The sequence below is a fragment of the Pseudophryne corroboree genome, chromosome 3 (assembly GCF_028390025.1).
Source record: "Pseudophryne corroboree isolate aPseCor3 chromosome 3, aPseCor3.hap2, whole genome shotgun sequence".
NCBI lineage: Eukaryota > Metazoa > Chordata > Amphibia > Anura > Myobatrachidae > Pseudophryne > Pseudophryne corroboree.
The window spans coordinates 533,431,874-533,454,799 of NC_086446.1; the positions used below are offsets into that span (position 1 = coordinate 533,431,874).

The window sequence follows — 22,926 nt, forward strand, 5'->3', positions numbered from 1 at the left end:
TTCTTTGCTGTGCAGTGAAGTGGCTACGGATGAGGAACATTCTTTCTCTGACGTCCTAGTGAATGCTGGGAACTCCGTAAGGACCATGGGGAATAGACGGGCTCCGCAGGAGACTGGGCACTCTAAAAGAAAGATTAGGTACTATCTGGTGTGCACTGGCTCCTCCCTCTATGCCCCTCCTCCAGACCTCAGTTAGAATCTGTGCCCGGCCAGAGCTGGGTGCTCCTAGTGGGCTCTCCTGAGCTTGCTAGAAAGAAAGTATTTGTTAGGTTTTTTATTTTCAGTGAGATCTGCTGGCAACAGACTCACTGCTACGTGGGACTGAGGGGAGAGAAGCAAACCTACCTGCGTGCAGCTAGCTTGTGCTTCTTAGGCTACTGGACACCATTAGCTCCAGAGGGTTCGAACACAGAGCCTGACCTCGATCGTCCGTTCCCGGAGCCGCGCCGCCGTCCCCCTTGCAGAGCCAGAAGACAGAAGAGAAGGAGATGAAATCGGCGGCAGAAGACTCCGGTCTTCATTAAGGTAGCGCACAGCACTGCAGCTGTGCGCCATTGCTCCCACTGCACACCACACACTCCGGTCACTGTAGGGTGCAGGGCGCTGGGGGGGGGGGGCGCCCTGGGCAGCAATAAGAATACCTTTTGGCACTAACTACACATAATACAGTCTGGAAAACTGTATATGTGTAAAAACCCCCGCCATTAAGCTATATAAAACGCGGGAGAAGCCCGCCGCTGAGGGGGCGGGGCCTTCTTCCTCAGCACACCAGCGCCATTTTCTCTTCACAGCTCCGCTGGAAGGACGCTCCCCAGGCTCTCCGCTGCAGTATCCTGTACAAGAAGGGTAAAAAAGAGAGGGGGGGCACATAAATTTAGGTGCAAATAGGATAATAAGCAGCTATTGGGAAAAATCACTCATTATAGTGTAAATCCCTGTGTTATATAGCGCTGTGGTGTGTGCTGGCATACTCTCTCTCTGTCTCCCCAAACGACTTTGTGGGGTCCTGTCCTCAGTCAGAGCATTCCCTGTGTGTGTGCGGTGTGTCGGTACGGCTGTGTCGACATGTTTGATGAGGGTTACGTGGAGGCTGAGCTGGGGCAGATAAGTGTGGTGTCGCCCCCGACGGGGCCGACACCAGATTGGATGGATATGTGGAAGGTCTTAACCGACAGTGTCAACTCCTTACATAAAAGGTTCGATGACGCAGCAGCCTTGGGACAGCCGGGATCTCAGCCCGCGCCTGCCCAGGCGTCTCAGAGGCCATCAGGGGCTCATAAACGCCCGCTAGCTCAGATGGTAGACACAGATGTCGACACGGAGTCTGACTCCAGTGTAGATGAGGATGAGACAAATGTACAGTCTACAAAGGCCATCCGATGTATGATTACTGCAATGAAAAATGTATTGCACATTTCTGATGTTAACCCGGTTACTACCAAGAAGGGTATTATGTTTGGGGAGAAAAAGCAGCCAGTGTCTTTTCCCCCATCTGATGAATTAAATGTATTGTGTGAAGAAGCGTGGAGTTCCCCCGATAAGAAACTAGTGATTTCTAAGAGGTTACTGATGGCGTACCCTTTCCCGCCAACGGACAGGTTACGTTGGGAAACATCCCCTAGGGTGGACAAGGCGCTCACACGCTTATCAAAAAGGGTGGCACTGCGGCCGCCCTAAAGGAACCTGCGGATAGAAAGCAGGAAGCTATCCTGAAGTCTGTGTATACACACTCGGGTACTATACTGAGACCTGCTATTGCTTCAGCATGGATGTGTAGTGCTGCAGCAGCATGGTCTGATACCCTGTCAGACAACATTGATTCCCTCGACAGGGATACTATTTTGCTAACCATAGAACATATAAAAGACGTCGTCTTATATATGCGGGATGCACAGAGGGACATTTGCCTGCTGGCATCTAGAATTAATGCAATGTCCATTTCTGTCAGGAGAGTTTTATGGACTCGGCAGTGGACAGGTGATGCTGATTCTAAAAGACACATGGAGGTATTGCCTTATAAGGGTGGGGAATTGTTTGGGGACGGTCTCTCGGACCTCGTATCCACAGCAACAGCTGGGAAGTCAACTTTTTTACCTCAGGTTCCCTCACAGCCTAAGAAAGCACCGTATTATCATGTACAGTCCTTTCGGCCTCAGAAAGGCAAGCGGGTCAGAGGCGCATCCTTTCTGCCCAGAGGCAGGGGTAGAGGAAAGAAGCTGCACCAGGCAGCCAGTTCCCAGGAACAAAAATCCTCCCCCGCTTCCACTAAGTCCACCGCATGACGCTGGGGCTCCACAGACGGAGCCAGGTGCGGTGGGGGCGCGTCTCCGAAACTTCAGCAACCAGTGGGTTCGCTCACAGGTGGATCTCTGGGCTGTACAAATTGTATCTCAGGGATACAAGCTGGAGTTAGAGGCGACTCCCCCTCACCGTTACCTCAAATCAGCCTTGCCAGCTGCTTCCAGGGAAAGGGAGATAGTACTGGCGGCAATTCACAAGCTGTACCTCCAGCAGGTGATAATCAAGGTTCCCCTCCTTCAACAGGGACGGGGTTACTATTCCACAATGTTTGTGGTACCGAAACCAGACGGTTCGGTGAGACCCATTCTGAATTTAAAGTCATTGAACACTTATATAAGGACGTTCAAGTTCAAAATGGAATAGCTCAGAGCGGTTATTGCAAGCCTGGAAGAGGGGGATTTTATGGTGTCGCTGGACATCAAGGATGCTTACTTGCATGTCCCCATTTACCCACCTCACCAGGAGTACCTCAGGTTTGTGGTACAGGATTGTCATTACCAATTCCAGACGTTGCCGTTTGGTCTGTCCACGGCACCGAGAGTATTTACCAAGGTAATGGCCGAAATGATGATACTCCTTCGGAAGAAGGGAGTTATAATTATCCCGTACTTGGACGATCTCCTTATAAAGGCGAGGTCCAGAGAGCAGTTGTTAGTCAGCGTAGCACTCTCTCGGGAAGTGTTGCAACAGCACGGCTGGATTCTGAATATCCCAAAGTCGCAGCTGATTCCTGCGACGCGTCTGCTTTTCCTGGGCATGATTCTGGACACAGAACAGAAGAAGGTGTTTCTCCCGGTGGAGAAGGCCCAGGAATTGTCATCTCTGGTCAGGGACCTCCTGAAACCAAAACAGGTGTCGGTGCATCACTGCACGCGAGTCCTGGGAAAGATGGTGGCTTCTTACGAAGCAATTCCCTTCGGCAGGTTCCATGCAAGGATCTTTCAGTGGGATCTGTTAGACAAATGGTCCGGATCGCATCTTCAGATGCATCGGTTGATCACCCTGTCACAAAGGGCCAGGGTGTCTCTGCTGTGGCAGATTCGGCATACAGGACTGGGTCCTGGTGACCACGGATGCAAGCCTCCGAGGATGGGGGGCAGTCACTCAGGGAAGGAACTTCCAAGGACAGTGGTCAAGTCAGGAGACTTCACTACACATAAATATACTGGAACTAAGGGCCATTTACAACGCCCTGAGTCAAGCAGAGCCCCTGCTTCAAAACCAACCAGTGCTGATTCAATCAGACAACATCACAGCGGTCGCCCATGTAAACCGCCAGGGCGGCACAAGAAGCAGGATGGCGATGGCAGTAGCCACAAGGATTCTTCGATGGGCGGAGAATCACGTGCTAGCACTGTCAGCAGTGTTCATTCCGGGAGTGGACAACTGGGAAGCAGATTTCCTCAGCAGGCACGACCTCCACCCGGGAGAGTGGGGACTTCATCCAGAAGTCTTCACGCAGATTGTAAACCGTTGGGAACGGCCACAGGTGGACATGATGGTGTCCCGCCTCAACAAAAAGCTAAAAAAATATTGCGCCAGGTCAAGGGACCCTCAGGCGATATCTGTGGACGCACTAGTGACACCGTGGGTGTACCAGTCGGTTTATGTGTTCCCTCCTCTTCCTCTCATACCCAAGGTACTGAGGATAGTAAGAAAGAGAGGAGTAAGAACTATACTCATCGTTCCGGATTGGCCAAGAAGAACTTGGTACCCAGAACTACAAGAAATGATCTCAGAGGACCCATGGCCTCTGCCTCTCAGACAGGACCTGTTACAGCAGGGGCCCTGTCTGTTCCAAGACTTACCGCGGCTGCGTTTGACGGCATGGCGGTTGAACGCCGGATCCTAACGGAAAAGGGCATTCCAGATGAAGTGATTCCTACGCTGATAAAAGCTAGGAAGGAGGTGACAGCAAATCATTATCACCGCATATGGCGGAAATATGTTGCTTGGTGTGAGGCCAGGAAGGCCCCAACAGAGGAATTCCAGCTGGGGCGATTTCTGCACTTCCTACAGTCAGGAGTGACTATGGGCCTAAAATTGGGGTCCATAAAGGTCCAGATTTCGGCCCTATCTATTTTCTTTAAAAAAGAACTGGCTTCACTGCCTGAAGTTCAGACGTTTGTTAAGGGAGTGCTGCATATTCAGCCCCCGTTTGTGCCTCCAGTGGCACCTTGGGATCTTAACGTTGTGTTGGATTTCCTGAAATCCCACTGGTTTGAGCCACTTAAGACCGTGGAGCTAAAATATCTCACATGGAAAGTGGTCATGCTATTGGCCTTAGCTTCGGCTAGGCATGTGTCAGAATTGGTGGCTTTGTCATGTAAAAGCCCTTATCTGATCTTCCATATGGACAGGGCAGAATTGAGGACTCGTCCCTAATTTCTCCCTAAGGTGGTATCAGCGTTTCATTTGAACCAACCTATTGTGGTGCCTGCGGCTACTCGGGACTTAGAGGACTCCAAGTTACTGGATGTAGTCAGGGCTTTGAAAATCTATGTAGCCAGGACGGCTGGAGTCAGGAAAACTGACTCGCTGTTTATCCTGCATGCACCCAACAAGCTGGGTGCTCCTGCTTCAAAGCAAACTATTGCGCGCTGGATCTGTAACACGATTCAGCAAGCTCATTCTGCGGCAGGGTTGCCGCATCCTAAATCGGTAAAAGCCCATTCCACAAGAAAGGTGGGCTCTTCTTGGGCGGCTGCCCGAGGGGTCTCGGCTTTACAACTTTGCCGAGCTGCTACCTGGTCGGGATCAAACAATTCTACAAGTTTGATACCCTGGCTGGGGAGGACCTTGCCTTTGCTCATTCGGTGCTGCAGAGTCATCCGCACTCTCCCGCCCGTTTGGGAGCTTTGGTATAATCCCCATGGTCCTTACAGAGTTCCCAGCATCCACTAGGACGTCAGAGAAAATAAGAATTTACTCACCGGTAATTCTATATCTCGTAGTCCGTAGTGGATGCTGGGCGCCCGTCCCAAGTGCGGACTCTCTGCAATACATGTATATAGTTATTGCTTAACTTAAGGGTTATTGTTATGAGCCATCTGTTACTGAGGCTCAGTTGTTGTTCATACTGTTAACTGGGTATGGTTATCACGAGTTGTACGGTGTGATTGGTGTGGCTGGTATGAGTCTTACCCTGGATTCCAAATCCTTTCCTTGTTGTGTCAGCTCTTCCGGGCACAGTTTCCCTAACTGAGGTCTGGAGGAGGGGCATAGAGGGAGGAGCCAGTGCACACCAGATAGTACCTAATCTTTCTTTTAGAGTGCCCAGTCTCCTGCGGAGCCCGTCTATTTCCCATGGTCCTTACGGAGTTCCCAGCATCCACTACGGACTACGAGAAATAGAATTACCGGTGAGTAAATTCTTATTTTATTTAGCTTACTTTCATGTAGACTTCGCAGCAATACAATGTATAATCAAGACGAAAGAGACAGTGGACACTTTGTCATTCATTATTCCTTGTTATTTTACTAGAGTATGACCACAATGGATTCTCATCTTTATCACTGCTAGCAATTGTCTGCACTGAAAGATTTCAGCACTGCTCACTCAGGATCTCAGCGTGTGTCCTTCACTTTGAAATCTATTTTCTGAGGTATGTATTATATTCATACAATAACTCACTACACTTCATGACAAAATTTCATTGTTGACAACGTAACCAAGATAAAGTTTTTTTTCTTTTAAATTTTGTTTATTGAACAGCCAAGATTACAGATATGAAAACAACTAGAAATCTGGAGATTACATAAATGCATACTATCAGAAGACATCATGATACCTTTCCAGAAATCAACATAGCATACTCAAAGGCTGATCCTTTTTTTTTTTTTTTTATAATTATTACAAAGAAAGTAAGAGGCAGACTAGAAAAGAAGAAAGAAGAAAAGAACAGAGGGGAGAGTGGGATAAGAAGGGGGAAGAGGGGGAAAAGAGGAAGGGGGGGGGGGATAGGGAGCCGGAGTGTCATCCAATGCTAGGAATCTAGAATTCAATTCGGTGTTCTAAAAATATCAGAAAAGCGGACAAGAAATTCCAATAGTAAATGACATGTATTATTGAACCAGAACCATTAAGTGAGAGGAGACGGTTTCCCCTGCCACAAGACAGGGTCAAAAAGTCGTTGTAGCTGCTCTCGTGTAGGCAAAGACATACTTAAAACTAAACCCCATTTCTTATTAAAAAAAGTTGAACACCATTAGTAGCGTGCAAAGTTGCCATGCGGCGTTCGTGGTAAATAACTTCTAACAAAGCAGTTTCCCATTCTTGAATTGTCGGGGCTGTTGGATATATCCAATGGGAGAGTATCGTCTGCTTTGCCACAGTTATCATGACCGTCAGGGCAGGAATTATCTGGGTAATGTCAGAGATCTCCAACCAATCTGAGAAGTCTGCATATAACAGTGCTCGAATGTTTAACGTTAAAGACAGTGCAAACAGTTTGTTAAAGTAAGCACACATTTTGTGCCAAAATTTCCTAATCTTACAACAAGACCAAAAATTATGAGCAAAATTAGCATTAAGCATAGAGCATTTAACACATAACCCTAATTCAGAGGTATTAAAATGTTTCCTCTGTGCAGGAGACACATACATTCTGTTAATAGTCTTGATATAAATTTCTTGCAATTTAGCTGGCTTCACATATTGAAGAGCCCGTTTCGTGTTACCCAATACATGTGTAATGTCCGGAAAGTCAGGGATTTCTTTCCTCTAAGCCAAAGAGAGCGAGGTCCAAGAGGGAGCATTAGCTTTTAGTAAATCCGTGTATAAATATCTAATTTTAAATGGGCGGGAGCGACAAAGAGCTAGGACAGTCAATATTACATGTGGTGAAGGAAACGGGCCTACAGGATTTTCAAGAGCAGCAATGTAATGCCTAAGCTGAAGGTACATGAAGAATTGTCTCTGCGGCAGGGAATATTTATCCTGTAATTGGGGAAAAAAAAAGAAGTTGGCCACCTGGATCAAAAACATCTTTAATGGCATTGATACCTTGTAACTTCCACATGTAGAATGTCTTGTTGTGCAGTAATGGTAGGAAATTAGGATTTCCCCAAATAGGGATGTAAGGGGTAAGGTATAGATCACTCTTAAGATTTTTGTGGACCGATACCCAAGCCCTGTATGTGTCATTGAATAAGACATTAGTTCTGACGTCTGTCGGGACATCTTTCAGGCGAGTGTGCAGAAGCGTGGCCGGAGAATATGGGGAGAAGAGCGCCTCTTCTAGGGAAAGATTGACATAAGAGCTTTGATTTCAAATCCAATCCGAAGCATATCGGAAGAGGGCCGTTCTAGCAAACAACTGAACATTAGGGATACTCAGACCACCTTGTTGTTTAGGCAAGTACGTGCGAGATTTGGGCATACGTGGTCTTCCATTTTTCCAAACAAATCTGGAAAATATTCTAGAGCAGACTATAGCATCTGATCTAGATATTACTATAGGTAACATTTGGAGCAAGTATGACAATTTTGGAAAGGTCACCGACTTCACCACTATGGTTCTGCCAAGGATGGAGAGGGGGAGGTCAATCCAATTCTCCAATTGAAGTTTCATTTTGTGGATGATTGGTGTATAATTACATGAATAAATTTGAGAGGTGTGTTGAGGGATATGTATTCCCAGGTATTTTAGTGATTTCGTATTAATTTTAAGCTGGGGTATGAGGGTTGTGAGATCTGCAGAGGCCTTCTGAGGGCCTATGGGGAGCAAATCAGATTTAGCAACATTCACTCGGTAACCTGCAAATTATCCAAATTTAGCTAGTGTGAAATATGGACGGGATGGAAGACAGAGGGTTACGGACAAACAGGAGCATGTCATCCGCGAACAAACTCAACATAATGTGTACATCACCTATTTCAACACCAGTAAAAGTGGGAAGTTGTCTTAAGGGCATTAAGCTAGGGGTTCCAAGGCTATTGCGAACAAGAGAGGCGAACGCGGGCAACCCTGCCTAGTACCTCTTTGGGTAAAAAATGGGGCGGAAACGAATTTGTTAGTGAAGATTCGGGTAAGGGGGTCATTGTAGAGGGCTTGTAATGTGAGAACGATCGGCATCTAGGGACAGTAGGAAAGCGGGGCCATCTGCCCGAGAAGACTCCCAAGGCCTGCATTACAGCAAAACGCTTTCTGATATTGGTCACTGAGTGCCTTCCCCATATAAAGCCAGTTTGGTTTTCATGAATTAGACCCGGAAGAATTTTTTTCATCATTTCCGACAAAAGTTTTGTGAGGATTTTGTAGTCAACGTTAAGTAACGCTATTGGTCTATAGGAGGAAGGCAACAGTGAGTCTCGCCCCGGCTTGGGAAGTACTCTAATCGACGCCGAGTTAAAATATTGTGGGGTTTTGTGAAGGGAGCTTATGGAGTTGTATAAAGACGCCAAGGGGCCACTAATTTTTGACTCAAGAATCTTATAGAATTCTGCAGACAGACCATCAGGGCCTGGAGTCTTTAGGTGTTTAAGAGAGCGAATGGTATCTGAAACCTCCTGCGCGGTAATGGGGGCTACGAATAATTTCGAATTTTCTGGACTGAGTTGTGGTAATGATAGTGTTGCTTAGCCTTGGCATACAAAATTTTCCTATCCATAGTGGGAGAAGCTTTAAAATCTTGGAAAGAAGAAGTGAGATCAGATTGGGCAGCACGATAAGTGGAGTTCAATTCCTTCTTAAATTTAGCAACAAATGAAATAATATCCCCCCTCAATACCGCTTTGGCTGTCTGCCAGAACAGAGCCGGGTCTGATTCATGTGCGGAATTGTTGAGGTGGAATGAATCCCAAGCGACGCTTAACATGGTTCGAAAGTGCTGAGAACCCGCCAGGCGGGCAGGGAATCTCCATTGGGAAGAGGACCCTAGTACATATTTAGTTTGGAGAGTTATGGAAATGGGTGCATGGTCAGAAATCAGTATTGGTTCTATACTAGTGTCTGAAATTTTATCCGATAGAATATCAGAGACAAAGAAATAATCCAATCGTGAGAATGAGTTAAAAGTGGCAGAATAATATGTGTAATCAAGCTCTATAGGGTTATGGAGCCTCCAGATATTAACAAGACCAAGATGGGTGGATAGATATTTCAAGTTGGTCTTCGGAAGGCTGTACTTGTGGGAAGATGCCGCCTTCCTATCCAAGGTCACAGATGATACCAGATTCAAGTCACGTCTCAAAAGGATAGGGGTATTACTATATGGCCGAAGTAAATTAGTTATTTTTATATAGAAAGATTTGTCATATACAGCAGGGGCATAGACATTACATAGAATGTACCTAGAACCTTCCAGGGTAATATCTAGGATAACATATCTACCCCCCGTATCAATGATTTGGCTATGTATCTCAAAAGCAATCCCCTTACGAATGAGGATAGCTACTCCTCTCGCTTTTGATATGATAAGAGGATGATGCAACCAGCCTCTGACGAAGCATGGAAAGCTTTAAGTGTTCCTCAGGTGTCAGATGTGTCTTCTGCAACAGAATAGCATCCGCTTTTACCTTGTTTAAATAAGTATTCTTCTACGTTTAACAGGGGAGTGTATACCCCGCATGTTCCAAGAATAAATTTTAAGTGAAGCAGCCATAATCAATAATAGAAAGAGATGGGTGCGGAGCATAATTCCAGGGCCTATACACCAGTACAAACAAATAGAAGACATCTGCAGAATCATACTCACAAGCACCGAGAACGTGATATCAATGTGAGTATCCCTCCAGCTCCCTAGAAGAAAAGGGGGAAAGAATGTGGAGAAAGAAAGAAAGAAAGAAAGAAAGAAAGAAAGAAAGAAAGAAAGAAAGAAAAAAGAGACAAATAAGGAAACATGAAAGAACATGAGGTAAACGAACCAACTGTGAAGCAGTAAGTTCACAGCCATATTGTAAGTAACAGCAGCAACCGTGAACACTCTCCTGTAAAGGAAACAAGGAACAAGAAAGTATACAGTACAACATTGTATACCATAATAACATGTTAAATTAAAAAAAACCTTAGAAATATGTCCTGAAAAAGTCAAAGAAATGCAGAGGGTCTATCAGTGCAATGTCCGGAAATGCAGCCTCAGGACCTCACCCTGAACCATCAGGTATCTAAGAAACAGGGTACTTTAACCTCTACAACATATTAAACATGAAATAGCATATGAAGTAATGAGAAAAGGCAGACCAATTGCGGACTCATTCATTCTGGTCCATTGCGTTAGATTCTGGGGGTCCTACCAGTTGTAGCAGGAACGCCTTGGCGTCATCGACATTTGTAAAGTCTTTAGGGCCTTGTGGCAAGAATATGCGCAGCCGGGCTGGGTCAGCAACGCAAATTTAGTACCCGACTGCACTAATTGTGAGCAAACAGTCGACATATCCCGTCGAGCTCTGGACACCTCTGCCGAGTAGTCCTGAAAGAGAAAAATTCTCTGGTCATCCCATTTAGAGCACCTTTGGAACGAGCTGCGGACCAGATCAGTTCCTTGTGTCGGAAATTTAAGCAACGAAATATAACTGGGCGAGAGCGGGCCTGGTTAGATTCCCTCTGTGGTCCCAGGCAATGTGCCCGTTCAATTTCAAGGGATGATAATTCTTCAGGAATCCCAAGCAGGTCAGGTAAGTCCGAAAGTAGAAATCTAAGTAAGTCAGGGCCCTTAATAGATTCCTTGAGGCCTACTATCCTCAAATTATTTAGCCTCAAGTTATTTTCCAGATCGTCCAATTTAGACATCATGTGCTGTCGGGAAGACGACAACTGTAACACCTGTTGCTTCAGGTCATCAATCTCCTGAAAGTTAGCTCCTATGCGATTTTCGTTAGTGGAAATCCTGCGAGACATGGTGTTCAACTCTGATTTAATGTCGGAGACTGCCAACATAAGCTTGTCGGCTTGTAACTGAAGCATAGGTTCCACTGTTTCCTTAATAGCTTTTACAATTTCAGCATAGGAGGGAGGTGTGGGAGGAGCTTTTGGTGGCATGATGTCCAGACTATCGGACGGTAATATAGGGGGTCAGGTCAAACTCTAGAGGGGGGAAAGATTCAGAAGAGGGTGCAGGCCTCTTTCCACCCACCCGGATACGTTGAGGTTTAGGGGTCGACATAGTAAGGAATCTGTCCATAACACATTCAAGGAGCTCCGTGAATATTAGGTAGGCAGGTTAGAATGATTGCAGTACTGTATCCAGCTTGAGAGACATTCACGGTCACCGCTGGGTATAGGGTCGTTATATCATATATGGTACATCGAAGCAGGGGTATAGACACATACCGGAAACACCACTGTGTGCCTTATAATATGAGAAAATATTTACTTCCACATGAGCAATCAAGGTTGTCTTGTACAGAGAAGCTTGGAGTTCCCCTTCACCGGGAAGACCTGACCAGCAGTGTCTCTCCAGGGGTGAGGATATTATTGTGCTCAGTGGAGAAAAATGTGGCACAGACAGGGTGATGTGGGGGGTGATGAGGTGTTAATAGATCACAGTGGATGGCTGGCACCAATGAGAGCCACAGGCAAGAGCTGGGGGGTGATACAGATCAGAGGGGGGAGTGCTGGGACCTATGCAGTACAGCTATGTTTAAGCAGTAATGCTATTGATGTGGATAGCTGCACTTATAGAAAGTAGGGGGCAGAAAGAGTTATTCAGCAGGCAGGCAGATGTTTTGAAATTGAGAGGGAGAGAGGAGAATGCTGGCAAGATCTCATGTATGGCACACACTGATCTCCACGGCGCCGGGCAGCCTGCCTGCGCCGCTGTGAGGAGAAATAAGATGGCTGCCGCTACGGGCTACTCACATCCAGGCAGCCCTCTGCCACAGCTAGCACCGAGCTCAGCCGCCAGACGGGAGACCAAGCGGCGTGCAGGAACAGGGCAGCAGGCTCTGGCGAGCGGTACGGCAGAGAGGGCAGACTCGGGCATCCACCAACGGCTCCGGCATACGTCCCGGGGCTCCTCCAAACTACAGGTCCCGGCTTCAGTCGTGGAGGGGGGCCGCAATCCGCAGAGACAGCAAAAGCTGCCTCCCGACTCCGCAGCACGCTCCCACAGATGCAGAGGCACAAGGTGAAGGGCTGGGGTGCCCAAGCAGGGTGAATGAGGGCTCAAGAAGGGGGTAAATAGGGCTTTTAGTAAGCATGCAGGCAGGAGCTCAGGCAAGGTGCAGCTTATTCGGTTGACAGCCAGGCCACGTCCCTCGTAACAAAGATAACGTTTAAAAATAATGTTAACTTAGTTATTATTATGTTATGTACACTAGTATTGTCCAACCTTATTGCACAGATGCCTAAAACTTGTTACTTGACTTTCCTTGATTGTAGGTAACACGTCTGAACCCTGAAAAGCGGATGGATGGATTTTGTCAGGACCAACTGATTTTGTGAAACCGTTAACCTTGGACCAATCAAAGGTGTTGGTGCCGGAGTATGGTGGAAACAGGGAGGACGAAGAAAGTTCCGTTTCATATATTTATTAGAAAGCTACAATTCCAGTAAGGCGTTAAATGACAATCATTAGACACCATATATAAACTGACGTACTGCAATGAATGGCATAACGATCAGCAGGATCTGTATTAAAGATGCATTGAAGAAATGTTCATATGAATAAGATAAAACGTGCCTGACTAATAGTGAAGAATTGTCCAATATGAAGCAAAGATTGGTACCAAACTGTAAAGAAGTGTTAACTGGACATTGTAGACAAAGATGAATAACTGTGAAGACTTGTTACTGATGCTTAAAGGCTGAACTGGAGAACTGTAAAGAATTGTCTTTGAATGATGCAAAAACGTAGATACAATACTGAAAGAGGTACTTGCAGGTTGTGAAGATAATACTTGAAACACTGTGAAGAGCTGCAGCAGAAGACAACAGTGAGGAATGGGTTAACTGAGAGATGAGTAAACGAGTACCAGGATTAAGTAGAAACTTCCACAGGCTGTGTGATTATAGCAGGCAGTCACTGAACGGCAGCACAGGCACGGGATTGGCTAACACTTACCCACAGGTGCTGCATTTGGTCTCCAACATGGCCACCTCCTATACTGCAGACACACAGAGGTGCCTCCGGCCATTAGATCCCCGCACTTCCGACTCCTAGAACCTGCATCATCTCTGCCACTGACCCCGCCGCGTCCCCACAAGGTCGTACAGCACTGCGAGCAACTGCGCCGGCAACGGACGGACCCAAGAACCCGCAGCGGTTCGTGACAGGTTTTCCTTATGTAAAAGTAATCGAGTGTAATTCCCAGACTCAGCGTTCGTTCACCAGTCTAGAATGGCTGGGTCCCAGGAGCTGAGTGACAGGGGAGGGGCAGCCACAGGGTGTGGATGCTTTCCAAATCTGCCAGAGGTGTTAGAAACCACACCTTCCAACATGCCGGAGGACAGAGAAAATCACATTAGAGCCTGCCATCTTGGCACCACAGCAGAGAGGGAGAGAGAGAGAAGCAGCAGCAGCAGTACATGAATACAGCCCCAGGGGAGGCCAGAAAGGCTATTGTTGGGAGCATCTTCATACCCTGAGAAGTCCAAGAGAGACAGAAAAAACACAGCCAAAACAGCATAACCACTTGTCCAGTCTCAAAATCACATGACAACAATGAATTCTTATCTTTGTCATTCATCTGCCTCCAAACTACCTCCCACCCTTTCTGTAGCGATGCTCAATCAGCGGTCCCACTGATGTTTTGGATTGATGCGGAATTGCCATGTCTGTATTTCATGCAGAATTTCATCAGTTAAATAGTAAAGATCTTCTCGTGGATCAATATTATTTTGACACATGTGCGGTTAGGAGTTAGATAAAGATTACGTAGTGGAGATGGGAGGCCCATCCTTCATCGCTTTGTGGTGGTTTGCAGTGAAAAAAATGGGGAAGCAATCACTTTACCAAGCGCCTTTCACATCTGTACACACCAAGTGCTAAGAGAACGCTATTGTGATGTGACTATAAATTCTATAACACAGGTTTACTGGAGAGAGAGTAATTGAAAATTCAGTTCATGATACGGACCTAACCACCTTGCACCAAATTAGCACACCCTGACTATTAACCTGCTCTCTTAGAAGTCCAGGAAGTCTCCCCTAGTTCAGAAGTTTCTGTATAATACCGGTAGAAAAAGCAAATACTCCATTGGTCAAGTGTTGAATATTAAATATATCTAAAAAGATAGCTAAATATATGTCGCATTTAATGTGTGTTACAGCTATGCAACTTATTCTACATTTCCTTTTTAGATGTCAGCCTGAATTTAGCCATCATCTACTGGGCAGCTGTGAATATTCATGAGTATTAATGAGATAGAAACAGTCTGTGGACCGCCGGCAGGAGCATGATAAATGTGATCCTATACATTCTGTAAAATCATCAGGCTGCTAACTATAGGTATGTTTATATAGATAATAAAACTGTTAGGGCTGTGTCTGTGAATAGCTCTTTTTTTTTTTTTTTTTTGAGAAATATATTTCTAGGGTCTGTTTATAAACTAATGAGACGGGGAACAAAAAAAAAAAAAATCTGAATTTTTGTCTAGTTGTTCCTGCATCATGCATAAACTACTAGATGAATTTGGATCGCATTTTCACTAATGACCTAGAAAGAAACCGAGATATGTATGATCTCAATGTGACATCTGGGAGAGAAGCAATAAATGAAAAATCAGATGCTCAAAACTCAGCACACTAAAAGTTGGTGTTCCGATCATGCTTCTGCTGTACTTGACTACACCCAAGTTATGCAACAGAACCCAACTTTAAGTTACTGCTCTGCAGAGGAACCTAATTGAGGCATGTGGCGCAGGAGAGACTGTGTTTATACTACATATACATTCATCGTCAATGATTTTTCTTTTTTTCAATTCAAGCGTTTTCTTTGTTATGACGAAGTTGCAGGGGCAAACGCTAAGGGCTGCAGGCATAGATCTCAGGACCAACTGCTTCTCCCATGGGCAGCTCTACATGGGTTGCTTGAGTTAGTAGCCCCAAACTATTGTGTTAATCTCTGAAGAAAAACGGCAAATATTTTTAAAAAAGAAATCTTGTGATCAATGTGTACAATATAAAATATACATCACAATATTAGATTGCACCACTGACTTTCTAAAATGATTTCCGCAGAGCAATAGCAGACATCCACGCGAGTGAAGCTGTGGGCAAACGCTAGTAGTAAATAGGTTCGAATGATTGCATCATATAAGCATCATTGCAACTGCACAGACAACAGATAAAACTTAAATACCACCTAAGGCATTTAAGACAAAGAAAAGGAGGGGCACAATTTTACTGCTAATTATTCTAAACAATGGTACTGTATGCAAGTTTCTCAAGTTGTATTATTATTGGTAGATTTAGGAAAGGTATGCTTTACAAGACCACAAATTACAACTTGGAAAACAAAGTAGGATATTTGCCTGAAAGCTACACTTGCCTACATACTGTAGCTAAAGAAGATATGGATGAAATGGAAGCTTCATCACTGGGTCTCAGTTAATACTATGCCCTATATCAGCAGGTGCTTTTTCTTATCAGTGACCTAGGAGCCATCACTCATCCTGCTACTTTACAGCCATAAACCTATACTGGCTCTCCAGAGCTTTAATAGAGACTACAGGCACATTCATACCAGTAATCACTTTTCTGTGTAAGAAAGGTTTTCATACACTGCAATCTGAGGTCCATCTCAAGAGGCCGCTGGCAGTAAGAGAGCCCTTTATGCAGGGCTGGATCCAATCAGCGTATGGTAATGTCTAGAGGAGAAGATGACAGTCAGGCGGAGAGCTATCAAGAGAAGAGTAAAAGGGACATAAACTAAATACATTATAAACAAACAAGGGGAAAGGATAAATATAGACAGAAACTATAAAAAAAAAAAAACGGAAGGAATTCAGATTATGAACATAGTGATGAGTCTGAATAATGACTGACAGGTGAGGCAGGAAGATTAGAGGAATCAAGTAAATCCAGGCTTTTATGTCTAGTATACGGTAGAAGGGACAAGGTCTGTGAAATAGTAAGAATGAGAAACGAAACACAGAATTTTCCAGGTTAAAACACGTACTTCTACATAAGATGTACCGTAATTTATGTCATGTGAACAGAACATACACCCAGAACACATTATAGTCAGAGCAGTGGTTCCAGCTTCTGAATTCCAAGAATGTTCCAAAGTAACTAGAAAAGATCTGCACATTGTTATATCTTTGTGGATGTTTATATCTGGTAAATAGCAGAATCATATAGGTAGATATGTATTAACAATTCCCTTCACAATGGCATTTAGTACGAATAATATGGAATGCTGGATGTCTGACTTCTTCATTATCCTGATCATGTGCCATAACCATTTTCAATTATTACAACATACTTGCGTTAGATCGTCTAGTGTTACAAATCTACCTTAGATCTTCATATATACTGTAGCTAGAAGCAGGCTACCATTAAGACTTGAATGAAATAGACTTGTCGGGATCCAGAACAATTTTTTTACATGAATGCTTTTATTACTTTGAGTAAAACGCTCATTGTACTGGGTTCTGCTGAAAACTTTCGAAAGAATTTGAAACCAACAAGTACCCTAAGAACTATGAAAAGTGTCAGCAAAAGAGTGCCCCTAGCTTGTGGTTCTCCAAGTACCAGCTTGCGGGGGAGGCTTGCTGGGACTTGTAGTACTACTGAAAAAAACAATATTCTTTCATTTTTCCAAAGGCTATCAGCCCCCCATCCGCAGCCCTTGGATGGGGGGGGACAGCCTCAGGCTTCACCCCTGGCCCTTGGGTGGCTGGAGGGGGGGGGGACCCCTTGATTGAAGGGGACCCCTTGATTGAAGGGGTCCCCACTCCTCCAGGGTACCCCGGCCAGGGGTGACTAGTTGCGTATTTAATGCCACGGCCGCAGGGCGCTGTATAAAAGTGACCCCCGGCTGTGGCTTTATCTACCCAGCTAGTGGAGCCCGATAGTAGAAAAAAGAATGGGTACCAGCGCTGGCTATATGAGGTCAAGTTGATATACTATCAGCAGTAGTAAATATAATAATCACATTAATATTTAAATGATAGTAATAATAATAATAATAATAATAATACTACGGATGGTTTGTTCTATGTAAAAAGATAACATTTAATAACATCTCATATAAGACAATGCTAAAAGAAAAGGAATTCCTCTTGCCACTAGGTGGCGATAAAAAATTGGATATAGCTTTTCTGGGCAGAATTCATAGGTTCCACAATCTCCTATATTAAAGTATGTCCAAGAGAAGTGTTTCCCTTAGGTCTCCACAAGTGAAGAGACCTTGGATACTTCCAGGGCCTCTCTATGAAGGGGAATTAAGTAGTGGGTTGCGCCCACGTGACATGATGATGTACGTCACGTGGACGCTCCCCAAACGAATATTGAATGACATGTATATGGACCAATAGGACTGCCTTTTTTGCCGATCATGTGACGAGATAGGTCACATGATCGACATCATCTTATATACTTTTTATATGTTTAAAAGAGGTATTTAGACTCGTTTTTTAAGTTTAATATGATTTTTGACTAGGTTTCTAATGTGCAATTTGGACTGAGTGGTCTTTGTAGCATTTTGGATGGTTTGTTTCTATGCACTAGGAATCACCTAAACAGGTGACACTAATGGACTTATTAGTAAGGGTATAAATAGAGTACCCTAAACACATGGATTATATGCTCCTGAGGAAGCTGGAATACACCAGTGAAACGCGTTGAGCCTGTTCCATTTGGATCCAAATTATCTGTTTTATCTGGACTCCACTCTCCCAATCGGCCTGCAATAGCCGTGTCCCCCCTGGCACAATCTGGACTTTCTCCCATCACTGGATTTCTTCATCAACTGACTAAACCCCTACAGCTCTAATACGGACTTGTTCCAAGGCTGATGCACTTCAACAAGGGGATCTGGTAAATATCCATCCAGTAAAGTGAATGCACAGAGGGAGGCTGTCCTAGCCTGGGGAATGGACATACTTTAATATAGGAGATTGTGGAACCTATGAATTCTGCCCAGATAAGCTATATCCAATTTATTATCGCCACCTAGTGGCAAGAGGAATTCCTTTTCTTTTAGCATTGTCTTATATGAGATGTTATTAAATGTTATCTTTTTACATAGAACAAACCATCCGTAGTATTATTATTATTACTATCATTTAAATATTAATGTGATTATTATATTTACTACTGCTGATAGTATATCAACTTGACCTCATATAGCCAGCGCTGGTACCCATTCTTCTTTCTACTATTTAGTTTTTGAGGAACTGACCTTCCTCTTACCTGCTGCTGTTGGCCGCGCACCTGCTTATTTGTTAGTGGAGCCCGATGCTGGTGTAAAAAATACGGGGACCCCTACGCTTTTTGTCTCCCGTATTTTTTGCACCAGACGCAGAGCCCGCTGCTGGTTTTAAAAATACGGGGGATCCCATGTCAGTTTTTCCCCCGGATTTTTAGAACCAGGACCGGCTCGAAGAGCCCGAGGCTGGTTATGCTTAGGAGGGGGGACCCCACGCATTTTTTCTTCTTCTGAATTTTACCATTCCATAAAAAAAAAATTAAAAAAAATAATATTTTTTAAAATATATAAATAATACTTGTGCCTCCAAAATAGACAAACCAAGTACCTAATCCAGTGGTTTCCAAACTATTTTGAATCACAGCGCCCTAGAATATCAGAATTTTTTTCACGGCACCCCTAGGCCAAAAATTTCTTATTGAGAAATTTAGAAAGAAATATTACATTAAGTAGATCGCGTTTATATGTCATCCTTAGGGTCAGTTGTGTGGTGAGGGACAAGATTTGCTTCTGTTTGGCCACATATTTTATGACTGGCAGCCACCAACACTGGTTTTGCCTATTATATTGACCATGAATAATTTGAATTGGCCCTGGACCACCAACCCAGGGCACCCCCTGCAAGTGTCCCGAGGCACCCCAGGGAGCCACGGCACACAGTTTGGGAACCTCTGACCTAATCCCTTCTAATATAAATAGATATGCTATTACCAATTAAAAAAACACAAAAAAAACATGTCTTAATTTTTTTTTATTAGATTCCGCCAGCAAAGTGTGGCGGATTGAAAATGACGAATTTACTGTCTAAAAGCACTGTTGTCGAATTTACAATCTTCAATTGAATATACTTTTGTCGAATTGCTGCATTTGTACCATTGCAGAAATGTCGAATTTGACAAATGTCGAATTTCAAAAAGTCGAATTTCGAAAGTCCGTTTTTTTTGACGAAAAGTACTGAATTGCATTGTCGATTTTTTTTGGGGGTCAAAAATGTCCCATTTTTCGACATTTTCGGGAATTCGACCGCAATTGCATATACCCCCTAGCCTCTATATGCCATGCAATGCGAGATGCATGGTGTGAGTGATCTGTTCTGTATTTGCATATGAAATGTTATGTTACAGTGTTTTCTAGGAAAACACTGCAACGTAGCATTTCGTATGCAGACACAGCCACAGTCGCACACAGGATATAGACATGCTACATATGAATTTAATCAGCCAAGTCTACCTGTGTATCATATTACTTAGCGATGTGAATAAGACATATTTTCATGGTAAAATGCAAAAAGAGATGCTCAGCGTTAGTAAACGTTCTCACTACTAGGTGCGACTAGAAGGGCTATTTAACATGACTGCATCAACGATTAAAGAAGACACATCTGTAGACATACAATGAGGGTAAGCTTACGTACAATGAGGATAAGCTAAATGATTAAAAACATGAAGACTGAAAAAAAAAAAAGAACAAATTAGATAAAGGGGATAGGGACAAAGATATGGCAGAGAGGCAGATATGGTAGTAATTTGGCAAAAGGGCAGATGGTGGAAAAAAAAGTAGATAGAGGTTAAATGAGACAGCATAGATGGGAGAAGAAGAGGCAGATACAAAAGATTACGGGGCCTATCATTGAATTTTAGCAAAATATCCCCCCAAAACACCTGTTTGTCAGTGGATATCAGTAAATATTAAGGATCCCCTGAAAGTACGAAGGAGAGACTGCAGCAGATATCTCCATATGGTCATAGGCGTGCGCAGCTAATTGTATTAGGGGGTGCACACTGCTGGAGGGGCGTGTCTAGCACCGCCTTTTGGGCATGTCTAGCACCGCCCAGGGACATGTCTAACACTATTTTACATTCTCTCAGTAATCAAATGGCATAATCTAATTTATCCCTAGTTCCTAATGATACAAGTAGATACAATACACCCCAGAGAAATAAAATGAAACATAATGGTGCGACCAGTAGCCACTACTGACTGTCCGCTACGGTATAATCCTGAGTCCTAGCTGCCGCTGCACCCACTCGCTGCTTCCACTTCCCCAACCTATTCCTGACCTAGTGGTGGAACTAGAGAGTGGTGGGCCTTGGTGCAAAATACACATTATGCCACACGGTATGAGACAAAATTCACATTACGCCACATGGTATAAGCCAAAAGTCACATTACGCCACACAGTATGAGCCGAAATTCACATTATGCCACAGAGTAAGAGATAAAATTAACATTACGCCACACAGTATGAGCCAAAATTTACATTACTCCACATTATGCCCCAGCCTTAATAGACCCCATAGTACCCCCAAACACATTAGCAGGGAGGCGCTTCTGTGACATCACGCGCAGAGGAGGCTCCGGGGCTCAGAGAGTATGCGGTGCAGGGAGGACTATGAAAGCCTTCTGCTGCGCCGCTTTCATACACATCTATGCCGGTGGCCACAGCAGCTTTTGTTCCACCTGCGCCGCGGCTAGGGAGCGGGGATTGTTGATGCCGGAGGGGGCAGGCGGACTGACAGCAGGATATAGGACCATACTTGCCTACTTTTGAAAAAGCATTTCAGGGAGATTGTGAAATTAACACCTATAAGCACGGACGTGTACTGCTACATCTGAGAGGCGTGTCATGAAAATGACTTGCATCAAAAGGTAAATGAGCCCCAAAGTTAGTATACTATATACACATATACTGTAAGAGGCCATGAGAAACCTTATTTAAAATGAATGTAGCCATAGGGATCATTGTGCCTTATAACCAATACAGGGAAATGGCACAGATGATCCCATTTGAATGTATATATCGCTAATTTAACTTTTCCCCAAGAATGTAACAGCTATATAATGGGGGTAAGGTAAAATCAGGGAGATTGCTGGACTAGTCAGGGAGATTGCTGCTATTTCAGGGAGTCTCCAGCAGAATGAGGGAGGGTAGGCAACTCTGCATAGGACGCTGCAGTAAAAGGATTTTTCCCCCCATCTACAGCACAGAGACTTGCTGCAGATGCAGTGGCATACCCTCCAGCTGTACCTTTTTGGCAGGTACAGTACCTTTTTTTTATGGTCTGTACCGATTTTTGGCTCTACAAACTTCCATTCAAGGTATAGGAAAAGGTTAAAAAAATTTATGTGTAAATTGTTGGAGGATATGTTGCTGAAGATGCAGTGGGCCTATTTTGGGGTGTGGACCTGGAGCTCCAGCTCCATCAGCCCCATTGTTAATCCTGCTCTAGGAACACACAGCAGCCAAAGGGCAGAGCCTCCTTTTGGATGTAACCAGTGTGGGAGGGCGTTTCTCGCCCAATCAGCTGTGGACTGGCTGTGATAGACCTGCTGCTAACCCAAAGAAAGATCCTAGCCACGCCCAGCGTTATCCACACAGTCACGGAGCGACAGATCTGGGAAATTATATAGGAGATAGTACATTACGGAGCCCCTGTCTCTGTATGTGTAGAATAGTACATTATGGAGCCCCTGTCCCTGCATGTGTAGAATAGCTAATTTGGGCTATGTATAATTTCTCATTGCTGCAAATAACAGCAACTTAATAATTAGTAAATAAGCCCCTAAGTGTGAAAGTGAGAAAAAAATAGTGTAAGGAAGTAAAGAAAAATAGAAGGGATGAAGGAGAGAAATTATGGAGAAAGTTGTGAAGGAGACTGGAGGATAAATCATAAATCGTGGCTGGCTGCTTTAGTAACACCAAGGTTTTAATTGTGCATTTCTTTGTCAGTAACATTAGTAAATGCAAGTTAATTCATTAGTCACACCATACCTTATAATATGATTTTAAATACCTACAGTACCTGTAAATCCTTTTCTCGTTGTCCATAAGGGATATTGGGGTCAGAATTAGTACGAGGCCACCATTTTCCCCAACAATTTTATGCAAAGATGAATGGAAACTCGAGCAGGTCGGAGAACCATGCGAACCATCTCTTGAAGTGTTCTCACCTTGTCCTCTGGGAGGAACACTCTCTGAGCTACAGTATCATACCCAGAAACATGAGCCTTTGAGACGGTTCCAGTTAAGACTTCTGTAGATTGAGGATCCACCCGTGGTGAGACAGAAGTTGGATAGTGCAATCTATATGGAGCAGTAGAAGCTCCCTGGAACTTGCTTTTATCATGAGATCGTCCAGGTAAAGGACAATTTTGACCCCCTGCACTCTGAGCTGGAACATCATTTCCGCCATCACCTTCGTAAACACCCTCGGAGCTGTAGACAGGCCGAAGGGCAACGCCTGTAACTGGTAGTGATCATTCAGTAGGGTGAACCATAGATAGGCCTGATGAGGAGGCCAAATCGGGATA

At 44.4% G+C, this 22,926-nt stretch overlaps 1 protein-coding gene and 1 long non-coding RNA gene across 9 annotated transcripts in view; one reads left to right on the plus strand and one right to left on the minus strand.

Moving 5' to 3' along the window:
• The window catches only part of SLC39A11 (solute carrier family 39 member 11), a 1,124,245-nt gene that overhangs the window by 166,733 nt on the left and 934,586 nt on the right, over positions 1 to 22,926 (minus strand). The gene's annotated exons all lie outside the window — the stretch shown is intronic.
• The window catches only part of LOC135056238 (uncharacterized), a 45,792-nt gene continuing 28,652 nt past the window's right edge, over positions 5,787 to 22,926 (plus strand). For both annotated transcript variants that reach the window (XR_010243935.1, XR_010243934.1), the window contains exons 1-3: positions 5,787 to 5,906; positions 12,624 to 12,793; positions 14,544 to 14,691. This is a non-coding gene — a long non-coding RNA (uncharacterized LOC135056238). The remainder of the gene's footprint in view (positions 5,907 to 12,623; positions 12,794 to 14,543; positions 14,692 to 22,926) is intronic.